Source organism: Balaenoptera musculus, chromosome 12 (assembly GCF_009873245.2).
Source record: "Balaenoptera musculus isolate JJ_BM4_2016_0621 chromosome 12, mBalMus1.pri.v3, whole genome shotgun sequence".
Classification (NCBI taxonomy): Eukaryota; Metazoa; Chordata; class Mammalia; order Artiodactyla; family Balaenopteridae; genus Balaenoptera; species Balaenoptera musculus.
The window spans coordinates 73,103,336-73,115,840 of NC_045796.1; the positions used below are offsets into that span (position 1 = coordinate 73,103,336).

Below are 12,505 nucleotides of genomic sequence, written 5' to 3' on the forward strand. Positions count from 1 at the left end.
CGAACCCTGGGGGCGAACGCGTGCAACTCCCAAATGGCCCGGGGAGCAGGTTTGTCAAGCGAGTGTTAATCGCTCTTCCACACTTGTCTGCGGGGGGTGGAAAACAACATTCGCCCGAGCGGCCAGTTTCCTAGTGAAGAGGCTAGGACGGGTTAAACTTAAGCGATTCTACACGTTTTGTGTATTTCTGCAAAAAAAGGCCGAGTGGCGGGTCATCACTGCTCGACAGTCTCACGGCTTTTCGCCTTCAGCAAATGCCACTGGTTCTGCACTCCTTACGAAAGGAATATCGGTTTGGGGAGGATTTGTTTGTTTTTTAATGTGCTGACAGACTAGGTTCCTCCATCTGCCTATTATTATTTGAAGATTAAAGATTCACAAGAGTTGAATTGTAAAAGACTGAATGTTCCAACCTACAGGACCAGAGGCTGGAGTCATAGGATTTTGGCATAGAGTTCTACTCTGTCTTCTCGTCTTTGCGATTTTCCCCAACATCTTATCAGTGTCCTCCAAAGATAAGTCTTGAGTGTCATCTGTACAATTCTGTCACTCTTGGCATTTTGTCACTCAGTGATAATTAGCACGTTCTTTTGTGGGTGTTGGGTATGTGTGAAATAATAATGAAATCCTGAAGAGTTATGATGTGGAATAACTTAGTCAACCTCTCTGTGCCTGTTTCTCTTATTTAAGTTAACCCTTACTTATCACAGAGGTCCATGAATCTCGGTTAAAAAAAAAAAAAAAAGTTATGCTTCCAAGAAAAGATGATATATAAATGTCATGATTTTTGTCCAAAATGTTTTAAATAATAGAGCTGAACTTCCTCTTGAAAGTTGTAGAGAAAAACCCCAAATGTAGGCTGTAATGTTTCTGCTATTCATTCAATTACTGTGTAGGAAAGAAATCCATCTAATTAATACCCAAGGGCCGATAATGATCTACCTGTCAGGAAGGTGAGATAGGGTTTGCTTCAGATAGAGAAATCAGTGAGGATAGGTATCTAATGCATGTCTCAGTGCCCTAGAAGTATTGTTAGGCTAAATAAAATAAAACTTATAGAATGTTTGCTACAGTGCCTGACACATAGTAAGCTCTCAATAAATTTTGTTATATAAAAAATCTAAACACTTAACAGATGCTAAGCTATCTGATGACATGGTTTATCATATCCATTTTGTAAACATCTTTTAGGGTATCTGTAATGTGCTAAGGTCTGCACTTTCCAGATATAATTGTGAATAAGATATCCCCCTATTCTCAAGAGGATCGCAGTCATTGCCATCTATGGCCATCACAATGGCCACATGAGCAAAGATTTTTTTAAATTGCCACGTTCAATAACAAAAGCACATTTTAAGCAAAGAAGTAGTACAAGGGAGGGAATTGATAAGTCTGTTTGTTGCAACCAGGAAAACCTTCTTAAAGCAAAAGAAACCAAAATTGGGATTTCTAGAAGAATCAGTCAAGAAATAGTGGAGTCTGTGTGTGTGTGTGGTGCAGGAGTGGGAGAAAGAGCAGTGCTTCTAGGGATTAGGTGTTGCTGGAGCAGAGATGTGGCTGAGAAGGGAGAAAAGGCTTGGACTATTAAGAGTCTAATATACCACGATAAAGCACTTAAGCTTTATTTTGTAAGCCCTCGTGAGAGATTTTAAGCAGGAGGGTGGAATAATCAAAGTTTTCATTTTATAAAAATTACTCTGGCAGCCACATGGATTTAGGGGAGTCTGACACTAGAGACAAGGAAATCATTTACAAACTCATTGCAATAGTTCAGGCAACAGATAATGAGAAGATGTATACTAAGGATGGGAATGAAACAATATATTTGACGGATACTTAGAAATAGAATCTACAGAACCACCTGCATCATAAAACGTGGGTGGACATGAACGCGAAGTCTAGATATGCTTCCAGGTTTCTAGCCTGCTAAAGTGGGTTGATGTTGATGGCTCAAAAAAGACGAAGAGAACTGAATACAGGAAGAAGAGCAAGTGAGATGCTTTTATGCTCTTTCGTTCTGTTGATAGTGCTCAAGGAAGCAACAATAAATTTGGTTTTGGATCTTGAATCAGTCAGGTCGGGCTGGGCTAGACCGCAATAACAAATAGCTCCAAACTCTCATAGGCTTAAAATAATAGACATTTACTTCTCACTCAGGTCACATATTCACTTTTGTTTGATGGGGAGCTACTGCACATCATCTTCACTTAAGGATAAAAGGTGATGGAGCCTCTTTCCTCTAGAACGTGGCCAGTTGTCATAACACAGAGAAGGGAATAAAATTAATAGATTTTAGAAGGCTTAGGAACACATATATTGAGAAGATATCCAGAGGACAACCAGAAATATGAGATCTGGAGTTTAGCAGAGAGTTTACAGCTAAAGATTTAAATGTGGGGATCATAAAAAAAAAAAGAAGTAGAAATTAAAACGATGGGAGTTGATAATTTTCCCATAGAAATTTTGTAAGCTTGAGAACAGGAGCAAGGACAGAGCTCTGGAAAGCAACATTTGCTTGTAAAATGAGAGGGTATGCAAAAAATAAAATAAAACAAATGAAAAACCCTCACTTTAAAGGAATGGTGAAGGTGGTAGAAGGTGCATTTATAGAGCAGGGGTGGTGGAAACACGGGATGAAAGAATTCTAACAAGGAAGGAAAGGTCCAAGGTATTAAGTGCTACCAAGGGGTCAAAAAAGATAAGGACATGTGTTAATTGAATTTGGCAGTTAAGGGGTTATAAGTGACTTTAAAACACCATCTTGAGTGAATGGGAGTGAAAGATTTTTTACAGTTAGTTGAGCTATAGAGGTAAAGAAATAAGAACAGTGAGATGATGCTACCATTTTACAGGAAAAGAGAGAGAAGGGGAAGCCTGGGTCAGCAGAGGGGTTTTGTTTTTAGCGTGCAAGAGACAGGAGAATTTTTTTTAAAGGGAAGTTAATGGTCTTCCAGAGGTCAAAATAGTTCTTTTAAATTTGGCTGTGCCAGGTCTTAGTTGCAGCTGGCAGCCTCCTTAGTTGTGGCATGGGAACTCTTAGTTGCAGCATGCATGTGGAATCTAGTTCCCTGACCAGGGATCAAACCCGGGCCCCCTGCACTGGGAGCGCAGAGTCTTAACCACTGCACCACCAAGGAAGTCCTGAGACAGGAGAATGTTGATAAGATGAAGAGAGGAAGCAGGGGAGGAGAAGCATCTAGAGAGAGGGCACCGGACCTGGACGATGGCTCATGGTCCTGCAGGGGGAAGGAAGCAATGAGATCAATAGCCCTGGGGAGGATTCTCATGCGACTGGAGAGTGTGTCTCAGTGATGATAGTAATCCAGGTCTGGGAACACTCGAGAAACAAGTTTAATCAAGGGGACTAGAAATGGTGCGGGGAAGGATGGGTGTATTGTGATGATGAGACGTAAATCCAAGAGAACATCAGTTGTCTTAAAATTGTGAAGGAAAAAAAAAAAAAGAATGAATTCCTAGAAGGAAAAAAGGGAGAACCAATGAATGAAAATAGGGCAAGATTTATACTTGATCAAACTCAGGCAAACTGAGAAATAGAAATATGGACTATTAGAGATAGAAGATCCTAAATCTTCCATTTATACATTTATTCCACTTCTGCCACCTATTTATACAGACGTTGAAGCTGATTTCCAGTGTGGCAAAGGCCAATCAATATTCTTATTACATTTTAAGTTTATTTTAGAAGTCTGTATGAGATCACTGGTACATTTAAATTATGTGCTTTTTAAATTGAGATATAATTGACATATTATATTCATTTCAGGCGTACGTAATGATTCAACATATGTATATATTGTGAAATGAGCACCACAATAAGTCTAGTTAACATCCATCATCACACATAGTTACACATTTTTTTCTTGTGATAAGAACTTTTAAGATTTATTCTCTCAGAAACTTTCAAATATACAATACAGTGTTATTAACTGTAGTCACCAGGCTATACATTACATTCCCAGGACTTATTTATTTTATAACTGGAAATGTGTACCTTTCCACCACCTTCACCTTTTTCAACCTCCCTCCCCAATCCCCACCTCTGGCAACCACCAATCTCTTCTCTGTATCTATGAGTTTGGTTTTTTTTGTCTTTTGGGGTTTTTTTCAGATACCACATATACATGAGATCATACAGTACTTTCATCTTTCTCTGTCTGACTTATTTCACTTAGCATAACACCCTCAAGCTCCATTCATGTTGTTGCAAATGGCAGGATTTCCTTTATTTTTATAGCTGTTCATTGGGAGGTTTTTGGATTACTGATTCATCCTCCTTACTAGTAGCTGGTCTGCTCAGATTTTCTATTTCTTCATGATTCAGTCTTGGTAGGTTGTATGTTTCTAGGAAATTATCCATTCCTAAAATATGTGCTGTATATAACATATCAATATGCTTTCCATAGCACAACAATGAGGATTAAAATTAGATTAAAAATATAAAAACCTTAATTCCTTCAACAAGTACTTATTGAACACCCACTGTGTGCCAGGCACTGTTCTAGGAGCTTGGGATATATCAGTGAACAAAACAGACAGAACTCCCTACCTTCATGGAGCTTACATTCTAACAGACATCGAAGCCACCAGCTTTTATATTTTACTAAAAAGAAAGGATTATAAATTCACCTTACATATGGTGCATGTGTACCCAACATGCTTTATTTTTAATCTTTGGATTTTTGAATGACTACAGGATGAAAGAAAGGGAGTATATCCTGGAGAGAGGGTGCTAGGTGAAAGTCCCTGAGGAGGAAGCATGGAAAAAATCGAGACCACATAAAAACAATGGAAAAGGGCTTCTATCTTATCCAGAAAATAATAACCAATGAAAAGAAAAATTAGAGCTTCAACTAGTTTCCCATTTTGAATGTGACCTGATGTTTCCCTGCTCTTTTCCACGGAGAGGATGACCTCAGCTCAGGCCTGACTTATTCTCCACTCAGAGACTGAGGTGAGAAGCAGCAGTGTGAAGGGATCTGGGGAAGATAGTGACTCACAGCTGCTGTTGCCACCATGTGCCTCCGGAATAAGGCCGGTTTCGCTCGCACAAAAGCAGGGCCAGTCTCAGTTCCTGTACCTCCCCTCTTATCCGTGATCTTATGAATATTATTATTTTTAAATGATAATGGCTGCCTACCTAGCTAGACTCCTTTTTAAAAGATTGTACATATAAAATGTGTTCCTTTCTGGGAAAAGGATTCATTTGTGTCTGAATGCCAACAGAATCAAACTTACTAACATTTTTGGTATTTTATTTCAATGATGTAATTATGTTTTCACACAGAAAAGCTGTGAAAAAGGCAATATAAAACCCTGAACATAATACATATGAGGGATCTTTTTGAAGGGGTGTTAATGTTTTAAAACTGGATTGTAGTGATGGTTGCACAACTCTGTAATTTACTAATATTATTAACTTGCACAGTTAAAATGGGTGAATTTTATGGTGTACAAATACAATAGAAAATGGAAATGCCTATGTCATGGCATATTAGATCATTCTAAAGGTTAAACTAAAACTAGGATTTAAGGAAGGCAATTAAGTTTTCAGAACTTTGATTTTCGGTTGCTTAATTTATAATAAAAGTTGAATTTTGGGAATTGAAGCAGAGGGAAGTGTGTTTGATAGACTCTTCTTATTCTACCATTCCACAGTCATTTGTGCAGATTTTGATGGGTTTGCAGAGATGGGTATGAAGCAACATATATTATGATGGAAATGCCATCATTATGACATATGCTTAAACTTCTGCTGAGAAATAAATAAAATACCTTGAAATGCCTAAAAAGAAAAAAAAAAAAAAACCACTTTAAATATGACCTTAAAGGACGGATTCCTAACCATACTCAGTCTAGGCTTGAAGAACTAAATACCGCGGTCAGAATGAAGCCTATCTTAGATGTTTCTGATTGGCTGGTTTTTAAAAACATGCATCTTTCGTAGAAAAAGTGATTGCTATAATGTCTATGATCACTTTAGAATTTGTTTTAAAGCAGACATTGTATTTACACTGGTCTCTGGACAGTTCTAGGTAGTTTTATTGCAGTGCAGTTTCCCTGAGTCTCCACGTGGATGGATCCTCCAGGGCAGCGGTCCCCAACCTTTTTGGCACCAGGGACCGGTTTCATGGAAGACAATTTTTCCTCGAGGGGCGGGGATGATGGGTCAGGTGGTAATGCGATGGGGTGCGACAGATGAAGCTTCGCTCGCTCACCAGCACCAGTCCGCGGCCCGGGGGTTGAGGACCCCTGCTCCACGGCGATCAGAGCAAGTTTTTAAGAAAATATTGTATTGGGTCTGCCGTAAGGACCTCGGACTCCAAAGCATCGAGTGCAGTGACAAATTATCTGCCGGACCTTTGTCAGCAATGTCTCCACTACTGCTGATTTGCCAGAACCTAGGACCTCACACTGAGGCCATTAAAAAAGGAGCATTTGAATCACCCTAACTTGAGATGGAACCAAAGAACAAGCCAGTGTACTCAAGTGACCAGGAATTTTATTTTGCATTATTAGGAAGTTAAACACATAAATGTGTTCTAAACCTAATAGTAAGCTAAAATTCTCTTTTCTTCCCCTTGCAGTTGGACTGGCACTTCTGTGGTCAACAGTTTATGCCAATAAAATCTCATTTGAGATAGTTGACTTTAATAGAGGTCTTTTTTCAGTCTGAGGATCAGATTCTTAGTGAAAGGTGGTGTTTCCAAACTTCAGGCATTTGAGAATCTTCCCAGGTGTAAGATAAAGATAACAGTTGTGGCAAAAACTAAGAAGTGAGCAGAGCAAGTGTGTGTTGTTTTAAACCAAGAAGGTGCTCACAGATGGCTCAGAGAGAGATTTAGCAAGTCTGTGCTAATCACACTCATACATGGGAATATCTCCATGGAAAACAGCCAGATTCCATTGTACCCCTTCAGTAACTTGCTTACTTCATTAATAACAGTAAAGTATAATATTTAATGGCCTAAAATATTCCATGCTTTGTATTATAGTTACAGCTGGATGTATATTATTAAAACCACAATGAGAGTTCATGAGAGGTGGTCCCCAAAATATATTGAAGATACAAAATATTTGCTGAAGTTTAGATTTGGACAGAGTATTGTGAGTTCTTGATGACCTAATTTCTTGACATTTCTAAACTTCTGTGTTAGCCCCAAATAGGTTAATTTCTCATACTTAATAAATTGTATGAAATAAAAATACAATCTATAAAAAAAAGTATCCATTTGACATAAAGAGATTGATTTGTCCCATTATATAACTTACAATGTTTCACCACATCTGACACCTTATGTTAAATATCCATTAACTATACAATTTTAATATCTTATGTTATTACATATCAATGGCCAAAATATGATAAGCACCAAGATTTAATTTTAAATTTTGCTTTCAGAATATAACATAAAATAGATGATTCAGGAAAGAAAACTAGATTCAATTAAATATCTATTGATCAACCACTATGTGTCAGGAACTGTATTAAGCTTTGAGCATACAGTGTAAAATAAGACCAACATGTTTTCCAGCTCTCATAAGGCTTATATTCTAGTTGGGAAACAGAAAATAAACAAATGCATGCACAAGATAATTACAGATATTTGCAAGAGTGCTATAGGCAGAATTAGAAGAGTGATTTAATACAAAGCAGTTGGATGAGGCCTCTTTTAAACACGGTGGTCAGGGAAGGCCTCTGAAGAGATGACATATAAGCTGAGGCTTGAAGGAAAAATTACAGAGGACTATTTCCTAAATGATCTATAAATCATTCCTGCTATAGCCAGACCATACAGAATCATAGCAGAAAATATCTACCTGATCTTGTCGGTTCATACTATTAGTGGGAGACCAGACAGCTGGTGTGTGGGTTGCTCTAGAAAAGGAAGGACATGTTGAATAGTATTTTCTCTGTATTGGTTTCTGAATTTTATTAATTACTTAGAGAATTACTTGGCCTATGGAATGAAATTTACATTCTTTAAATATATAAATGTTCTCGGCTTAATGGGGAGCCAAATTTTAACTGAAAACATTAAGTGTAAAAGATGTGATACTATAATGTATCAGCAGCGACACATGCATAATAATTTAAGTAAGGAAACAAAAATGTTGTAGTATTAAATTGAGTAGAATTGACTTTTTATTATTATTGAATAAATTATAGACTACAAGCTAAGAATGAACTATCAATAAAAATTTATGAAATTGAGACTCTATATTTAATGCTGCTAGGCATTCATTAAGCTCTCAATGACAACTGATTAATTAAAAGAAGGAAAACAGGCAACTATGATCTTTATAAAACGTCTCTGAATTTTATCTATTATCTCATAACAGTCTTGGTTACCACAATGAGACATTTCAGTTGTCATGATTTTGCAGGAACCTACTGGTTCCCTAGTCCATAGCTATTCTCCATCCCCACCCTCATTCTTGCTAAAAGAACTCCAATTTTGTGCAGATATCAAGAAGTCAAATGATTTTGGAAAAGCTAAGCCCTTCGTCACCCACAAAGGGAGAATCATGATTGGTCTAAGTTAATCATGGTAACCTCCATCCCACTTGCCAGGGATTGGTTTGAGCAGTCATGTGATCCAATTCTGACCAATGATATGTGAAAAGGAGTCAGTGTTATGGTGGCAGGGTGCTTCCAGGAAAAGTCTTTCTTGCTGCCTAAAAGAAAAGCATGGGAATAAGCATGCCACTCCTCCATTTTCTACCTCTTGATCTTGTATAATATTTACCTTTGATGTTAGGATTTGGGGCTCATAAGAACTGATATGAACCAGGATCCTGAAACTAGCAGGTTGGAAGGGTGTAAAGATCCTGGGAACATTTTAATGCGGTTGAGGTTATCAAATAATCATCTGTGGAAATATCCAACATCTGGACTTCTTATATGAAAATAGGAATTTTCTTATTTTAATTTTAGCCTCTTTTAGGTGAGTTTTAGTTATTTGCAGCTGTGTGTATCTTCATTCAGTGACTAGTTCTCTTCTCAGGTCGTATTTAGTAGATTAACAGAATATACTCTTTTGTAATCCAGATATACAGTTGACTTGGTATTTCAATACAGACAGGTCAAACTATGCTTCCCAGCAATGGGATGAGTATTCACCATGCAATTGCTCCTTTTGTAGGTAAATTCAAATTGTTACCATTATCTCATTGATCCTTAAAATCTTCACTGTAGAGAAAATGCTGTTTAGTAGTTCTCTCTTTTGAAAGATTAAATTGAAATTTTCCAAGCAGGGTATTTTCTAAGGCAGTGGTTCTTAAGTCTTTTAGTCTCAGGACCCCTTTAAACTCTTAAAAAGTATTGAGGATAATTATTTCAAAATAAAAAGTTAAAACAAAAATTATTGAGGGCCCCAAAGACCTTTAGTTTGTGTGGATTATATCTATCAACATTTACTATATTAAAAATCAAAAGTGAGAATATTTTAAACTATATATATATTTATTAATTCCTTCAGAATAACCATTACCTGTTGCATATTAATATAAAAATACGTATTTTTATAAAAATAACTATACTTTCCAGAACTAATTTCTTTGGCAAATCTCTTTAATGTCTGACTTAATGAAAAATGATTGGATTCTTATGTCTGCTCTGCATTCAATCTGTTGCAATATGTTGTCTTGGTCAAAGTACATGAAGAAAATCTGGTCCCAAACAGATATGTTTGGAAAAGAAGGCATTTTGTGAACCCTTAACTGCATTCTAGAGATTCCACAGAAGTCCTGCACACTTCGTGACCCACTGATCTATCATGGTCAGACTATACCGACAAGACTTTGAGAATCTGTGTTGTTTTGTTTTCCATCATCAGGTAGTCACAAGCAAACATGGTAGATTAGAATTAGATCCAATCCTCTGTCTTTTCAGGAAAATTTCACTCTCCATAATCATGATAAATGGCTCATTCTATTAACCAACCAAATCTGTCTTAACTTGAAAAATTATTGAAAGAAAATTCAGGAGAAGACTGAGATGAGAACCTAACCCCCCACCCCCACCCCGGGGTTAGGACTTCAACATATGAATTGTCAGAGGACATAAACATTCACTTCATAACATGAAAGTCTTGAAATTCTGTCTTTGAGCTCAGAATCAATTGTGAAATGTTTTATCTGGTAGTCATTAGTGTCCTCCAGTAATTCTGGCATGCTCACCCTAGGTACATGGCAAGGTGCCCTTTCCGCCTGTCTCCTGAAGTCAGGTGTGGCCTTGTGATATATGAGTGGAAGTGATATGTCTCATTTCTGAATGGAAGCCTCAAGAACCAATGGGCACTTTGCCATGTTCCTTTCCCCCTTGTCTGGATGGAGGAGATTCCATTGGTCTGAATAAGGAAGATATGGAGCAGGACCTCCCACTGACCAGAAGTAAACCTTTGTGGTTTTAAACTAGTAAGATTTTCGAGTTGTTTGTTCCTGTGATGTAACACAGCCTGTGCTGCCCGATTCACTTTACTTTTTGATCCATTAATGAAGAATACCAAGGAAGCAAACAGTATAATCATAACATTCTCTCTAATTTTAACAAGCTGCAAGACCAGATAAGAACCGTATTGCTTTTGACCAAAGGTTTACCGGGAAAGAAATATATTTAATGTGACCTTTGAAGCAAATTATAATAACCAAAACAATACCAAATTGAGATGAATTTCTAATGTTGTAGACAACATTTTGGAGTTGATTTTATTTAAAAAACTCTTCATTCATTCTAAAAATATTCATATGCTAGGCTCTAGAGAGATACATCGATGGAATCCACCCTCATGGAGTAAATTATTCCTGAAAACTTCATAGAAATTATGAGTCTAAGTCAGAATTCTGTTTGATATTTAAGTGTATAGGCATGGAAAAGAACAAAGCAATTTATGGTTTTGTAAATGAAGTATCTTAGTTTAGGCTTCTATAGCAAATTGCCACAGACTGGGTGGCTTAGAAAAAATAAGAATTTATTTCTCACAGTTCTGGAGATTAGAAGACCAAGACCAGGGTGCCAGCATGGTCCGTTTCTAATGAGGGCTCTCTTCCTAGCACATGGACAACTGTCTTCTTGCTGTGTTCTCACATGGAGGAGAGAGCTAGGGAATCTCTCTGGGGTCTTTTTTATAAGGACACTAATCCCATTCATGAGAGCGCCACCCTCATGACCTATTCACCTCCCAAAGCCCCACTTCCCAGCAAGATCACACCGGGGTTAGGACTTCAACATATGAATTTTCAGAGGACATAAACATTCATTTCATAACATGAAAGTCTTGAAATTCTGTCTTTGAGCACAATGTAATTTTGATGGATGGTTTTTTATAGGTGACCAAGGTAAGTCGTAGGCATATTATAACTATCATTATATAACTAAAAATGTATTTTAGATAAAGAAACTGAGGCACTGGGAAGTAACTTGTCTAAAATCGCCTAGCAGGTAACTGACAGCTAAAGTTTGAACCCAAGCAACACAACTCCAGAGATTGTGCTCTATAACCCCTGTGTTATAAAGAATCAAAGATCAGAGCTGACCACTGGAAGTACTCACTAGAAGAATGCACAGGCTGGGTGGCTGGTCTATGAAGAGTAGGTTTCCTTCCCTGGGCTGGGGTCTATGGTCATGGACTCATCATGTTTGCAGAGCAGAGGATTAACAAGAGCAAGGCAGGCCTCAGTCCTAGGAGGGCCTGAAGTTTTATTTCTACATGATAGCTAAGAAAGGTTACATTAAAATAGACACCTAGCTTACCCTTCCCCCTCCCTGTGTCCTCAAGTCCATTCTCTACACCTGCGTCTTTATTCCTGTCCTGCCCTTAGGTTCTTCATAACCTTTTTTTTCCTTAGATTCCATATATATGTGTTAGTGTACGGTATTTGTTTTTCTCTTTCTGACTTACTTCACTCTGTATGAGAGACTCTAGGTCCATCCACCTCACTACAAACAACTCAATTTCATTTCTTTTTATGGCTGAGTAATATTCCATTGTATACATGTACCACATCTTCTTTATCCATTCATCTGTCGATGGACACTAAGGTTGCTTCCATGTCCTGGCTATAAGCTGGGACGAAGTGAGAGAGTGGCATGGATTTACACATACTACCAAATATAAAATAGATAGCTAGTGGGAAGCAGCCGCATAGCACAGGGAGATCAGCTCAGTGCTTTGTGACCACCTAGAGGAGTGGGATAGGGAGGGTGGGAGGGAGACGCAAGAGGGAGGAGCTATGGGGATATATGTATATGTATAGCGGATTCACTTTGTTATAAAGCAGAAACTAACACACCATTGTAAAGCAATTATACTCCAATAAAGATGTAAATAAAATAAAATAAAATAAAATAGACACCTAGATATTAAAACTTTTGGAACTTATATGGCAATTGATTATTTACAGTCTATCTAAAGTTTTTAGAGTGTCAGGCGCTTCTTTGTAACAGCTCCATTTAATTCTCCGTCGTTTCAGTATAGTGCCTTCC

General features: G+C 37.6%; 1 protein-coding gene across 2 annotated transcripts in view; it reads right to left on the reverse strand.

Moving 5' to 3' along the window:
* Window positions 1–12,505, reverse strand: part of RIPPLY2 (ripply transcriptional repressor 2) — an 82,306-nt gene that overhangs the window by 4,215 nt on the left and 65,586 nt on the right. The window lies entirely within an intron of this gene.